A 15,983-nucleotide genomic window follows, 5' to 3' on the forward strand; every position below is an offset into this window, starting at 1 on the left:
TCATCTGAAGCTGTGAAAATTACCTAGTAATTGTGTTTTTGTTGTTTCCTTTCATTATTTTTTACTAGTCCTGGTGCTTGAACTCGAGGCCTTAAAACTGTCCTTGGGCACCACTTACAGCTTTTTCTATGTATGTGGTACTTAGGAATTGAATCTGGGTCTTTGAGCATGCTAGGCAAGCACTCCAACACTAGGCCAAACTCCTGGCCTTTTTAAATTATTTTTATTACAAAATTATTACCACTTTTTATATATTTTATTGTAATTAATAGAAGAGTTATATTATATTCACCAGATATAAGGTGCATTACTCATAAACATTGATACCCATTTTTATGTCTTGGTCCTCATTTCCCTCACTCCACACCCACCCATCATCTTGTTTTCCCCTTTCCCTATCTGATTTCAAATAACCAAATATGCATATATACAATATATCAGATAACAAAGTGATATGTCTGGGTTGTAGGGAAGGTCTATTTTTAGTTTTTTGAGTAATATCCAAGTTGCTTTCCAGAGTTGTACTAGTTTACATTTGCACCAATACCGCAATAGGGTTCCTCTTTTCTCACTTCCTTGCCAGTATTTCCTGTTGTCTGCATTCAGAATATTCAAAAACCAAATCATCTGTTAACAATATTGACAGTTTCACATCTCACAATGAGATTACTTTGAACACAGATTTCTACATAAATAAGTTTTAAGACATGCTTACGTTTTGGGGAGAAAAAAAGGTAAAGTAAGTAAAAGTTAATTCTGTAGAAATCCAGGCTTAAAATTAACTTCTTTTGCCAAGTGTGATAGAACCAAATGGTCAAATAGAAAAACGAAACTTTAAAATAAACAACTTTACCAACAAACAAAATATTTTCCACAGATTACCAACACAAAGCCAGGAACAGAATATGTTTAAACTTCTTTGTTATCAAGACTCATTAATCTTTGAATAATTAACTTGAATATTTTTTTCAAATACCAATTATCCAGCTAAACTCTAATGGAAAGCTGAATAGGGATCCTACAATGACCTGAGGAGTCAGGAAACATGAGGCATGGCACAAAATGTTGGCTGAGCTGTATGATCAAGCAGGAGGATTACAAGGAGCTTAAGTTCACAATCTCCTGAGTTCACAGGTCTAAACTCCATTGTTCACATCCTTTTCCAGGTCTTCAGGAAACTTGGCACATGCATTGCATGGGAGGTGAGAGTCTAACTTTAAGAGAGCTTTTTGTTTTGTTTTCTTTCTTTCTGCCAGTTGTGTGGCTTGGAAGCCAGGGCGTAGGAACTGACTTTGAACACTTTTGTTGCCACTGAGCCAGAATACCACTTCCAGTTTTATCTGTGTATGTGGTACTAAAGAATCATCAAATCCATTGCTTTGTGCATGCTGGACAAGTACCCTAATACTGAATCACACCCATGGCCATTGGGAAGAGGTGTTTTATTTTTTTTCCATTTCTTACCTATCACATTTCCAATCCTCTACATATACAATGTAGTCAATAATAGAAAAATAGGCAACATCAAATAGAATGCAAGGTAAAACAATTTAGCCCAGAAAAAGTAGAATTGAAGAGAATCACCATGCTTAAACAAACTTTGATAACAAAGAAAGAAAACCTTTAAAACAATTTTGATGATGACTTCATATGAATTGAATTCAGGAAAGAATAATTCTAGCTCACTTTATTAGCCTACTACTCCTCTTCCTAGATACTTGGGAGGATTGATACTTTTTACTTGGAGAATTTGAACCCGATTATGAGAGGAAAGACAGTTTTAAGAGTAAGGATGGAGAAAAGGCCTAGGCTAACCACAGGCCATTTTGTTGGGGACAGTTTGTCTAGAGTGGAGACAATTTAATGGCAAATGATTTTTAGTTTGGAGGTTGTTAGGTCTGCCTGGAAGAAATAACTTCTTCTCTTGGCTCTGTCCCCCTACACCCTAGACTTCCTAGATGGAAATCCCCATCTAGCACCTGTAACTCTGGAAACTGGAATGCTAGGGGCAGTGGGAAGTCTGCCATTCTGAGGCATTTCCCCATCCTCTTAGATCACATCCACTCTCACTGTGACCACACCCCTCCCCCTATATAATCTCTTATTTTTGACCATAAGCATGCTTGCTTCACCTGACTCCATCTTGTACTGCTGGAGGTTTGCTCTCTCCTCACATCATAAACCCTCTTCTGAACTGTGTGGAGTTTCCTTTCAGCAGACCATATATGTAGTGCTGTTACTCAAATGGGATCCTCCCATTTCTATAAAAGTCATTCCACTTTTTGTCCTCTCTTCTTCAAACCCCAGAAAGGAAACTCCACCACAGGAACTCTGCCTTTCCCATTTCTGGCTGTTCATTCACTACAATGTTTCCTGTCTGTATTTGGTGAATAACTCCTCTCTACTTCCCTCTTTTACTGTCTAGTTTCACCCACCCCTACTTAAGGCTCTCTCAGTGTGTCTAGTTTAAGACCTTCACACCCCAGCCCAATCTGCTCTGCTGAGACTGGATCCCCCACTTCCCTCACATTCTACTTTCCTTCTCTACATACTTATTGATTCTACCCCTTTGATGTCCTCACTTATCCAGCCTTTCTCTCATTTTTTGTGTTTCTTGGTCCTTATTGAGAAAGTTTCCACCTGTGCCAAGGAGGCCTAGTGTGTCTCCTATTCCTTCTTGTAAAGTTTTCAGTGTGTTGGCTTTTATGTTGAGGTCTTTGATCCATTTGGAGTTCATTCTAGTGCAGGGTGAGAAAGAAGATTCTAACTTTAGTTTTTTGCAGGTGCTTAACCAGTTCTGCCAGCACCACGTGTTGAAGAGGCTGTCTTTCTTCCATCCGTTTTTTGGCTCCCTTGTCAAAGATTAGGTGGCCATAGGTCTCTGGTTTAATATCTGGGTTCTCTGTTCTATTCCATTGGTCTTCAGGCATGTTCTTATGCCATTACCATGCTGTTTTGATTAGTATAGCTCTGTAATATTGTAACAAGTTTGGTATTGAAATTCCTCCTGTATTGTTCTTTCTGCTAAGAAGTGCTTTTGCTATACAGGGTCTTTTATTATTCCATATGAAATTTTGGATTGCCTCTTCTATTTCTTTAAAGAATGACATTGGGATATTGATGGGTATTGCATTGAATTTGTGGATAGCCTTTGGCAAGGTTGTCATTTTCATGATGTTGACTCTTCCAATCCAGGAGTATGGAAGTTTTTTTCCATTTCGTCAGTGCTGCTTTCCTTTCCTTTTTCAGTGTTTTAATATTTTCATCAAAAGGTCCTTTACATTCTTAGTTAAAATAATTTATAGGTACTTTTCTTTGAGGCTATTGCAAAAGGAGTTGCTTTCCTGATCATTGCCTCATTCCTCTCACTGTTGGCATAAAGGGAGGAAGTTGATTTTTGAGAGTTAATTTTATAACCTGCCATCTTTCCAAAGTTTTGAATCAGCTCAAGGAGCTTGGGAGTGGAGTCTATAGGGTTCTTTAAATACAGAATCATTTCATCTGCAAAGAGGGAAAGTTTCACTTCCTCTTTCCAGATTTGGATCCACTTTATTCTTGCTTCTTGCTTTATTGCCCTGGCTATGAATTCTAATAGTTTGTTAAAGAGGAGAGAGTGGGCATCCTTGTCTCATTCCTGATTTCAGAGGGAATAGCTTTAGGTTTTCCTCATTAAGTATAATACTAGCTGTGGGTTTGTCATACACAGTCATGATTATACTGAGGAATGTTTTATGGATTCCTAGTTTCTCCAGAGCTTTTAGTATGAAGGGGTGTTGGATCTTGTCAAATGCCTATTGAAACAATCATGTGATTTTTGTCCTTCCTCCTATTGTTGTGTTGAATTATATTAATAGATTTGCATATGTTGAACCAGCTTCCCCTCCATATGATGAATACTGTTTGATGATAGTGTATATTCTTTTTGATAAGTTGCTGAAGGTGGCCAGTATTTTGTTGAGAAGTTTTGTATTAATACTCATCAAAGAAATAGGTCTATAGTTCTCTTTCTTTGATGAATCTCTGTCTGGTTTGGAGATGAGGGTTTGGAGATGAGTTTGGCAAAGAGCCTTCGATTTCAATTATGTGGAAGAGATTGAGCATTATTGGTATGAGTTCTGCTTTGAAGATCTGATAGAATTCAGCTGTGAATCCATCTTGCACTGGGATTTCTTTAGGTGGAAGGTCTCTTATTGCCATTTATATTTTAGTGCTTGAAATAGGCCTGTTCAGTTGGGTTAGGACTTCTTGATTCAGTGTGGGTATGTTAATATTCGTTAGAAATTCATCCATTTTTTTCTAGATTCTCAAATTTGTTGCCATAAAGGTTTGAAAAGTATTTCCTCATGATGCTCTGGATAATTTCTGGCATGATATTACCATTCTCATCTGTGATTTTGTTTATTTCTGTATTCTCCCTTCTTTTTTGATAAGATTTCCTAAGAGTCTGTCAATTTTGTTAATTTTTTCAAAGAAAGAACTCCTTGTTTTGTTGATTCTTTAGATAGATTTTTTGACTCTAATTCATGTAATTATGCTTTGACTTTAATAATTTGCTTCTATCTACTGGGATCAAGGTTGGTTTGTTGCACTTCTTCCAGGTGCTAAAGGTGACACATTAAATTGTTGGTTTGTGATTTTTCCAATTTGGTATTTTAGACACTCAGAGTTATAAATTTTCCTCTGAGTACTGCCTTTGCTGTGACCCAAAGGAGATGGTATTTTGTGTGCTCCTTTGGTTAAATATAAACTGTGGGATTTCTTGTCTGATCTCCTCGATGGACCATTGGTGATTCAACAATGTGTTCATCAATCTCCATGAGTTACAGGGTTTTCATTGGTGTAGATTGGTGTTCAGTTCCAATTTGATGCCTTTGTGGTCTGAGAGGGTGCAGGAAATAATTTTAGTGTTTCTGAATCTGCCCAGATTTGTTTTATGCCCTAATATGTGGTCTATTTTGGAAAATGTTTCATGTGCTGCAGAAAAAAATGTACATTGTGTTGTTGCTGGGTGAAAAAATCTGCAGAAATCTGTTAGATCTAGTTGCTCTATACAGTGGTTCAATTCTAAGGTTTCTCTCTAAAGTTTTTGCCTGGTTTATCTGTCCATAGGTGAGAGTGGTGTGTTAAAGTCACCAACAATCACCGTGTTTCGATCTATGTATGTTTATAGTGAATGTAAAGTTTTCTTGGTGATGTTCGGTGCTCCAGGATTAGGTGTGTAGATATTTGGGATGGTTATGTCTTCCTGGAGGAGAGATCCCTTTATTAGTATGTAGTAACCTTCTTTTTCTTTTCTCACTGATTTTAGTTTGAAGTCTATTTTATCTGATATGATCATGGTAACTCCAGTCTGTTTTGGGGGACCGTTAGTTTGATAAACTTTATTCCAACCTCTCACTTTAAAAAAATGTTTGGTTTGGGGGGCAAAATGTGTCCCTTGAAGACAGCAGAACAATGGATCTTGCTTTGTGGTCCTACTAGACAGTCTATGTCACTAATTGGAGAGTTAAGTCCATTGACATTGAGAGTTAGGTTTGAGTAATATTTATTAGTTCCTGCCATTTTTAAAGCTTTCATTAGTGCCTGTGTCTTGACAGTTCTTGTGGTACTTAGATGGTATGATTTTTAGGTGCCATTTCTTTCTCTGTATTTCATGTGTTTTTTGTTTTCTATGTGTTGAACATCTTTGAGAATTTTTTGTCACGTTGGTTTGGTTTCTACATAATGTTGCAGCGTTTCCCTGGAATGGAATGATGGAATGTTTTTAGTGTTTCCTCAGTTATGAATGAGAGCTTAGTTGGGCACAGTATTCGTGGTTGGTACTTATTTGACTTCAGGTAATGACATATATCCTTCCAATCTCTTCTTGATTGCATGGTCTCTGCTGAGAAATCTGGGGTTATTCTGATTGGTTTGCCTTTGGAGGTGATTGTTCTCTTCTCCCTGTCTGCCTTTAGGAGCCTTTCTTTGGTCTCTATTTCTCCTGTTTGGATTATAATATGGCGGTGGGATGTCCTTTTCTGGTCAAGTCTGTTTGGGGTTCTAAAAGCTTCTTGTATCTGGATGGGCCTGACCTTCTGGTTATTTGGGAAGTTCTCTGAGATGATTCCCTGAAGTATATTTCCAATACCATTGACTTCTTACTCCAGACCCTCCTCAGTACCAATTAGCCTTACATTAGGCTTCCTAATTATATCTGGTACCTTCTGAAGTGTTCTCTCATATTTCCTAGACTTGGTTTGACTCATATTCTGTTCTTTCTCTATAACAACTAAATTATCTTCAGCCCTGGAAATTCTCTCTTCTGCATTGTCTAACCTGCTATCAAAACTATCTACTTTTCTTCATCTCCCTTGCTTCTAATTGCTCATTTTTGATGCCTTGCAATTTTTGTTTTAGATCATGTATAGATTTCTTTAACTCCTTGCTTTCCATTTTAGTGTTTAGCTCAGTAGTTTTATTCTTTTTGGACATTTGTTGGAGTTCAGTCACCTTTTTGTTTGTGTATTCTATGAATTCATCCATTTTTCTTAGAAAAACCTTTATTTTGGCCTCCTTTACAGCTTCCCCTTTTTAACATGTCACGTTGTTTATGGTTTCGTCTTGTTTATCTATAGCTTCCCCCCTTATCTCTTACTTTATATTTGCACTAATGATGTTTATCAATTGCATTTGTATAGCATTTGGTATACTCCCCTCTCGATTTGCCATTGACTTCTCCATTGCTGGGTTATATTGGGTCGGAGATGTTATTCCTTGATTTGACATTTTTCTTGGGTTTCTTGTTCTGCCCATTTGAAAATGGGAGCAAGATTAATACTAAACAAGATTATATTTTTTTTAGATATAACCAACCTAGACCTCTTTATCTGGGTGACAATAGATATTTGCAATTTTAGATTGATATTATCACTCTCTTTCTTTTTGTGCACTTACAGACAAATCTCTATTATATTTAAGTCCCTCTGTACCTATAGTATAATTGAACACCTAGATACACAGCATTGCTCAACAACCATCAAATATAGATCCATACATTATAAGAGTTGAAGGATGAACACAGGCCCATAGATAGAAAAATAGTATGAGACACAATAGGGGAGATAAGAAAAGGATACTGTAGGAGTGTAAAAATTCTATGGTAATGAAGAATAGGTACAGCGTTAGCATAACTGGCCTAAGGTTATAGATAGATAGAATATTTGAGTGCAAAGTTTAGAAGAAAAAGATAAAACTTATGAAAATGAGAAGAGTAAGAAGAAGAATATATAGAGAAAAGAGGGAGGGAGATACAGGAGATTTCAATGGTAAAAACTTTTAAAAAGTAATGAAACAACCAAAACAAAAAACAGAAAACCAAATCCAAACCAAAACAACAACAAAAAAAATGTTGGGGGAGAATCCTCACTATTGTGAATTTTTACCCAAGAAATACTAGGGTTCAGAGCCAGGAGATTAAAAAGCAAATGACTATATCAATATAGATATCATTTGTACTCAGATTGTATCCAGAGCTGTCACTATGTTTCTAGGAATGACCACAGTGACAGAAGGAATGCGGGAAAAGAAAGAGAGAAAAAAGAAAAGAAAAGAAAAGAAATACAACCTTATAAAAAAGGTGTAGGTAAAATGGCAAAGAAAAATAAGAACACCTAAATATGCAAATGAAAAGGGGTAGAAAAAAAAAGAAAAAGAAAAAGAACAAGAAAAAGGTATTCTTCGGTTTTTTTGAGAGGGGAGGGCAGGATAGGAAACTAGTGCCTCCACTAAATTTGTGATACTTCAGAAAGTCTTTTTCTCTTGCAATTTGGCTTTGCACTTTTTTGGATCTTATTGTTTAATTGGGAAATACAAAGCTGAAAGAGCTACGGGCAACTTTGTTTACAAGGCTTGTGACCCAGCATAGTGGATGGACTTCAGCAGTGCTAGGGCCGGATTTCCGGCTAAGGTATATCTTGGAAATCCTTTGCCTTTTAGAATGATGCCACTGCCAACACCGTCTCTCAGGTTCCAATTGACAGCAGTCAAGATGACGCTGCTCTCAGCTGGTGGGGGTGGGGTACCCTCCCAATGCTGCTCCATGAGCAGAAGTGGGAACCTCTTCTCAGAGGTACTCACAAATTGCTAGATTCTCTGGTTCCATGAAACTGGCAGGTCCGTGCATGCCTGAGTGTCAGCTCTGGACTCATGCAAGCTCTGTGTAGCTCTGTCTGCAGCTGGCAGGTCTGAGCCACCAAGAATGCTGTCTGCTTAGATTCAGAAGAGAAGCTTTGCCTCTGCAGCTGCTCTGCGGCTGACGCCACTCCACACTGACTTCTTGCACAGTTGTTTTGTCTTTCTCCTCTCTGACTGAGATCTCTATGTCACTAAAACTTACTTAGGATCAATTTGAGGTATGAACATTCCCGTACGCTGCCAGAACTGGTATCTTGGCAGGAGCTGAGAAATACTCACACTGAAATGCTGCCATCTTCCACCAATCCCAGATGATCTAAACATTCATTTTTAGAAGTATGGCAACTATCTGTTCATACCCTTACCTTGTACAGGGTTATTTTTGACATGTCTTAATTGTACAAAATAATTAGTTCCATTATATGAAATGTTCATAGATGAAGGCATTTTAATCATATTCACCTTCTATTAATCAGAGTTATTTATCATCTCCCTTTCCACTGGTCATAAATCTTAGAAATATAAATTCCTCTTCTACTATTATGTCTTTAAATTTTAACATATGAGTGAAAACATGCAATATAAGCATCTGCCTTAATTTTACTTATGGCTTATCTTTCTTAACGACATGTACTTTGATTCCTTGTATTTTTCCACAAATGACAGAATTTCATTCTTCTTGATGGCTGAAGAATATTTCATAGCATGTGCATGTGTGTATATGCATGAATAAATATATATGGACCTAACCCTCAAATCTCATTTTACTTATCCACTGATGGATGCTCACACTGATTCCATGATTTGGATATTATGAGAAAGGGAAATGGAGACAGGAGCAATGGGAGGAGCTGTAAGAGTGGAGCAGTGAAGGCCTGCAAATGGTGGGAAGCCTGCAGAGAATGGTAATGTGCTTAGAAATACACATCAGTTCAGCATGAACTGGTTACTTCATTGGAGCCTTCATCTCTGTAGGCACATGGCATTTGGGCTAGGTCCTTAAGGAATCCCCTTGTAAGTGAGTGCCTCAGCTCTCTGGAGAAAGCTATCGAGGTTCAACCCTGAGAATAATTTGAGTGTCAGTTTCATGAGGACCAATGAGGTCAGGAATTATTTGGAAAACCCTCAGGCATGAGGCTGGGCAGACCTTTAAGCCTGAATCTGAGGAGACTCAGGAGAAAGTTAGAGTTAGCACTATTTCTTTGAGAAGTCATTTGAGCCATGAAGAGACTGTGGACTAAGTATTGGTGATATATGATTGTGTTTGATACATTCAATATCTAACTTTGTTCTCTATGCTCCTCAACTTACTACAATTCACCAGACTGGAAAAGTTTCTTTAGAATTCTGGTAACTTTGAGTGCAAAATCTTCTCCTCCAGTGTTACAGGATCCCTAGGGAAACAACTTCCTGCTGCACTCACCCTATTTCTGTGCCATCTGTGTCTTCCATATTAAGTACCTCTATATCAGAAGTAGTTACTTCTGTCTGAGAGAGTACAAGTTGGTACAACCAACTTACTATCCCTGAGACATGTGCCAAACTTGGGACAGACTGTGGAGAGACTTTCCGCTGTGTATACTCTTTATACCTAATGACTTGTATATACTGGGGCTGTAAGTTTCCAGAAGAAAAGATTGCTGGCTGTTGAGACCACTGTTGGAAACTGAAGCATGTTACGGCCAGTGGAAAAGGAAACACAAATGGACAGAGCAGCAATGGAAAAAGCTGTGAGTGGAGGTATGTATAGGCCTGAATAGGGGCCAGAATAGTTCAACTTGCCTGCAGAAGCCAAAGAAAAGAAACCACAATGCCATGACTGGCCTGTGGTTATTTCAGAAAAGCTATATTTGGACTATCAGATAACTTACAAGAAATGGTAGGAGATTATTCTCTAGACTGAGAAGCTGGATCAGCTGCTCTATTTTTCAACTTGGAAAATGAATCTGACTGGTGTCTATACTGCCTTGGTAAAGGGACCCTGCCCTGGGGGGAGAAATATCACCGCCTCAGTCCAGTTTCAATGGCCCTTGTCAAGAACAACAGATGCTGGCAGAGATGTGGCCAAAGGGAACACTACTACACTGTTAGTGGGAGTGTAAATTCATTCAACCACTCTGGTGAGCAGTATGAAGAATCCTCAAAAGACTAAACATAGAACTCCCCTATGAGCCAGAAATCCCACTTGTAGACATTTACCCAAATGTCCAGAACCTAGGACATTCTAAACTAATTAGCACAATAATGTTCAGTGCAGTAGTATTTACACTAGCTAAGATATGGAACCAAACGAAATACCCTTCAGTAGATGAATGGATCAAAAAGATGTGGTCTTTATACAAATAGAATTCTATGCTGTCATCAAAAAGAATAAATATCTCATTCCAATAAATATCCAAGGTAATAGAAAGACTTGGGGAACTTCTTATTTAGGAGTCTCTAGTATAGGATCACAGTAGCTACAAAGTAAATATATATATATATATATATATATATGGCAGTATAGGATGGTATTTAAGCAAAATGAATTAGGCATAAATTTCAAAATACTGTATGTTTTTCTTCCTCACTATTGGCTCATGTCCAAAACAAAGCTAAAATAATTCTTAAATTTAAAGTAATATGATAGACACCTACTGAAGCATTTTTTGTTATAAAATTTATTAACACAGATTTTTACATATTTCAAATGACATGATTAACAAACAAGTGTTCAAGAAGGGAATCTCTATATACAATCACTGACACTTAGTTTTTTAGAACATAATCAAAATTAGACTAAGGGTTTGTATATCAGACATACATGTTAATTTATGAAATAAAACATTATGTCTATAGAATTATAAGATTTATGTCTATGTAGTTGTGTTTATATTTCCAATACCATGTCTATAGCATTTGATATGCAAATATTGAGTCCTCACTCTTGTACTCTTTGGATCTAATAGTCACATATTAAGGATACCATGTGCCTTTTGTTCCTTTGGTCTTGACTTGCATCACTCTACATGATTCACACTAGATTCAGCCACTTCTTGCAAATGCCATTATTTTATCTGGTCTGTTGGCTGTGTAGAATTCCATTTTATGTATGTATGTATGTATGTGTATATATATATATATATATATATCACATTTTCGGTATCCATTCATTTGCAATAGGGCATCTGGATTGTTTCCATCACATAGCTATTGTGAATAGTGCAGAGATAAACATACCTGAGCAGGTGTCCTTATCACATCTTGGATTATGATGTTCAGGGTAGATGTCCAGAAGTGGTATGGCAGGATCATAGGGAAGGTCAATTTTCAGTTCTTTAATAAACCTCCACACAGCTTTCCAGAGTGGATCAACAAGTTTACAATCCTACCAGCATTGTAGTAGGGTTCCTTGTTCTCCGCAGCCCTGCCAGCTACTGTCATTGTCTGAGTTCTAAATCTTGGCTGCTCTTAATGGGGTAATGTGGTATCTTAGGGTTGTTTTTATTTGCATTTCCTTTATGACTATAGATGATGAATATTTCCTCATATGCTTTTCTGCCATTTTAATCTCTTCTGATAAGTCTCTCTTTAGTTCCCTTGCCATTTAGTGAATGCTTTATTGGGTTTGTGGGTGGATTAGTTTCTTGAGTTCCCTGTAGATACTGGATATTAAGCATTTGTCAGATGCATTATTGGTAAATATCTTTTCTCAGTTGGTTGGCTGTCTCTCTGCTTTTGTGACTTTGCTTTTATCTGTGCAGAAACTTTTTCTTTTTAGATAGTCCGATTTATTGAGTCTCTCTCCAATCTCTTGTGACCCTGTGATTGTGTTTAGGAATCTTTTGCCTCTGACTGTGAGTTCCAATGTCTCTCCTACTCTATCATGTAGCAGTTTCATAGTTTGCGGTCTGACATTGAGGTCTTTGATTCATTTTGAGTTAATGCTTGTGTACGGCGAAAGGCTAAGGTCAATTTTTAGTTTTCTGCATGTGGCAGCCCAGTTTTGCCAGCATTAATAATTGAATAGTCTGTGTTTGTTCCACTGTATATCTTTGGCGCCTTTGTCAAATACAAGTTGACTATAGGTATATGGTTCTATTTCTGGGTCTTCTACTCTGTTCCACTGATCTTTTGGTCTGTTTTTGTGCCAATACCAGGAAGTTTTTATTATTATGGCTCTATAGTAGAGTTTGAAGACTGGTATTGTAATAGCACCAGCATTACTCTTTTTGCCTAGAATTGTTTTGTCTATTCTATGCCTTTTCTTGTCCCATATGAATCTTTGGATTATATCTTCTGTTTCAGTAAAGAATGTCTTTGGGATTTTGATGGGGATTGCAATGAATTTGTATATCAATTTTGGCAAAATAGCCATTTTCACTATGTTCATTCTCCCTAGCCATGAGCATGGGATGTCTTTCCATTTCCTAGTGTCCTCTTTAATTTCTTTTATGAGGCTTTTATAATTTTTATTAAATAATTCCTTTACATCTTTGTTTCAGTTAATTCCTAAGTAATTTATTCTTTTGGGGGCTATTGCGAATGGAATCATTTTCTTGATTTGGCCTTCTCTTTGTGTATTGTTGGTGTACAAGAAGGCTTCTGACATCTGAAGGTTAATTTTGTATCCTCCCACTTTGCTAAATTAGTTTATTAATAGTAGGAGTTTAGGAGTGGAGTTTGTTGGGTCGCTCAAGTAGAGGATCAGGTCATCTGAGAATAGGGATAGTTTAATTTTTTCTTTCCCTATGTGGATCCCTTTGATGTCCTTTTCTTGCCTTATTGCTCTGGCTAAGGGTTCCAGCACTATATTGAAGAGAAGTGGAGAGAGTGGGCGTCCCTGTCTAGTTCCTGATTTTAGGTGAATGGTTCCAGTCTTTCACCATTTAGTATAATACTACCTGTAGGTTTTCCATATATGGCTTTAATTATTTTGAGGAATGTACCTCTTATTCCTATGTTTTCTAGTGCTTTCAGCATGAATGGGTGTTATATTTTGTCAAACGCATTCTCTGCATCCTGAGAAATTATCATATGATTCTTATCCTTAACTCTATTGATGTAATGTATTACAATGATTGATTTGTGAATGTTAAACCAGCCTTGCATTTGTGGGATGAAGCCTAGTTGATTGTAGTGTATATTTTTTAATTTGTTTCTGGATTCTGTTGCCTAATATTTTATTGAGGAGTTTTGCATCTGTGTTCATCAGAGAGATAGGTCTGTGGTTTTCTTTTTCTGTTGGATCTTTCCCTGTTTTGGGGATGAGAGTAATATTAGCTTCTTAAAATGTGTTTGGTATTGTTCCTTTGCTTCTATTTCTAAGAAGAGTTTCAAGAGTATAGGTGTTACTTCATCTTCAAACATCTTGTAGAATTCTACAGTGAAACCATCTGTACCTGGGCTCTTTTGGTTGTCATTTCCCTGATTGCTTCCACAATTTCATTGTAAGAGATTGGTTTGTTCAATTTATTTACCTCATCGCTATTCAGTGTGGGTAGCCTATATTTATTTAAGAAATCATCCATGCCTGCTAGATTTTCTTGTTTCTTTCAATATAGGCCCTGGTAGGACTTATTCATTATGGAATGATTTTCTTGGATATCAGTTGTGATTGTTCCCATGGAGTCTCTAATCTTGTTTATTTGAGTCTCCCCTCTCCTTTTTAAAATTAATCTTGCCAGGGGTATGTTTATTTTGTTTACTTTATCAAAGAACCAACTTTCTGATTTATTATTTTTTGTATCATAGATCTTATTTCAATCTCTGATATTTCTGATTTTATTTTTGTTATTTCTGTCCTTCTAGTTGTTTTAGAATTAACTTTTTCTCACTCCTCTATGTGTTTTAGTTTTTTTAAAGTTATTTATATGCTCTTCGTCTGTCTTTCAAGTATGAGCTCCTAGTGCGAAAAATTTGCCCCTAGAACTGTCTTTGCTGTGACCCATAAGTTTCTTTGTGATGTCTCTTGATTGTCATTGCAGTCAAGGAAGTTTTAAATTTGTTTTTTGCCATGACCTGTAACCCAGGAGCTATTCAGAAGTGTGTTGTTCAGCTTCCAAGTGTTTGAATGTTTTTTGACTTTGACTGCATTGTTTAGAATTAGTCTGGCTCCACTGTGGTCAGATAGAATGCATAGGATTATATCAGTCCTTTTGTATCTGCATAAGTTTTCTGTATGAACTATTATATAATCTGTTTTTAGAATGTGTTGCATGTGCTGCTGAAAAAAAGGTAAAAAGTTTCGCCGTTGGGTGGAAGATTCTGTGTATATCTTTTAAGCCCACCTGGGCTATGGTGCTGTTTTAGTCTATGGTGTCTTTGCTTAACTTGTTGAGTTGACCTGTCATTTGTTGAGAGTGGTGTATTGAGGTCCTCCACTATGATTGTGTTTGAGTCTATCTTGTTCTGTAATTCTAAGATAGTTTGATGAATTTCGGTGCTCCTGTGTTATGGGAGTAAATGTTTATAACTGTATGTGTGTATGGATTGTACCCCTTACTAATCTATAGTGTCTATCTATATCTTTAGGTACTGCTTTTACTGAGAAGTTAATTTTGTCAGAGATTAAGGTTGCTACTCTTTGTTTTTTGCATGATGCTTTGGAGTGGAAAATTTGTTTCCATCCTTTCACTTGCAAATTGTTTCTGTCTTTGGCAGTGAGGTGGGTCTCTTGGAGGCAACATATGGATGGGTGGTGTTTCTTAACCAGTCTGCTGCTCTGTTTCTTTTGATTGGATTGTTCAGCCCATTCACATATAGGCAAATTATGGAAAAGCGTTCAATGTGCATTGTCATTATTTATTTTTACTTTTTTTTCCCCTTTAGTGTTTGGTGAATTATAGGTAATTGTTTCTTGATGGGGGTTCTTGATGTTCTACAATTTGTTATCAATTAATTAATATTTTTGTAAGACTGGTTTAGTGTGCACGTATTCATACAGCTTCTCTTTGGAGTGAAATATTCTTGATTCTCCCTCAAATGTAAAGGCTAGTTTTGCTGGATATATCAGTCTGGGTTGGCAGTTGCTGGTCTTCAGGACTTGAATGATATTTTTCCAAGCTTTAGGATTTGTGTGGAGAGGTCTGCAGTTATTCTAACTTTTTCCTGTTGTAGTATAGTTCTTTCTTTATTTTTGAACATTTAAGATCAGCTCCTTGGTACTTGGATCTAGTGTTTTTACTATGATGTGTCTAGATGAGTTTCTTCTAGGATCTTGCCTGTTTGGAGTCCTGAAACCTTCAGTAATGTGAATATTTTCCTTTTGAGGTTAGGGAAGTTCTCTACTATGATTTTAGTGAATAAGGGTTGCATTCCATCTTAATTTCATTAGTCATATCCAGAATCATCTCCTTGAATAGAGTCATATTTCGTGTCTCTTCAGGTGTCATTTCTTGGGATGGTGACACTTGTCCCTTCATTCTTGTTTCCTTTAGGCTTTGTGTGGGACATTATTTATATATGTCATAATTTGTTTTTGCGCATTCCAAGGCATCAAGGGAGCTCCACACTTCAGTTTCTGGTAGCCCCAGTGTTTTTCCTACCCTGTTCCCAGGTGTGGGGCCCAGTCAAGGGGTTTGGGAATTTTCAGGAGCTCTCAGTTAGACCAGCCTAACTGCTTTCTGCCCTGTTCCCAGGAGTAGGGCCCAGCCAAGGATGTGGCAGAGCTGCACCTTTCTGACTCTCAGAGGGTGAGGTTGGCCCCTGCTGATCTGTTCTTCAGTTCCCTGCTGTGTTTCCACCTCTTTGGCCGAAAGTCTATCTGTGACTCTGTGGGGGACCCCTTGGTGATGTCTTGCTGGACACTCTCATCAGGAGGACACCCA

The sequence above is a fragment of the Megascapheus bottae genome, chromosome Y, assembly GCF_031878675.1.
Source record: "Megascapheus bottae isolate mThoBot1 chromosome Y, mThoBot2.hap1, whole genome shotgun sequence".
In the NCBI taxonomy this organism is placed as follows: domain Eukaryota; kingdom Metazoa; phylum Chordata; class Mammalia; order Rodentia; family Geomyidae; genus Megascapheus; species Megascapheus bottae.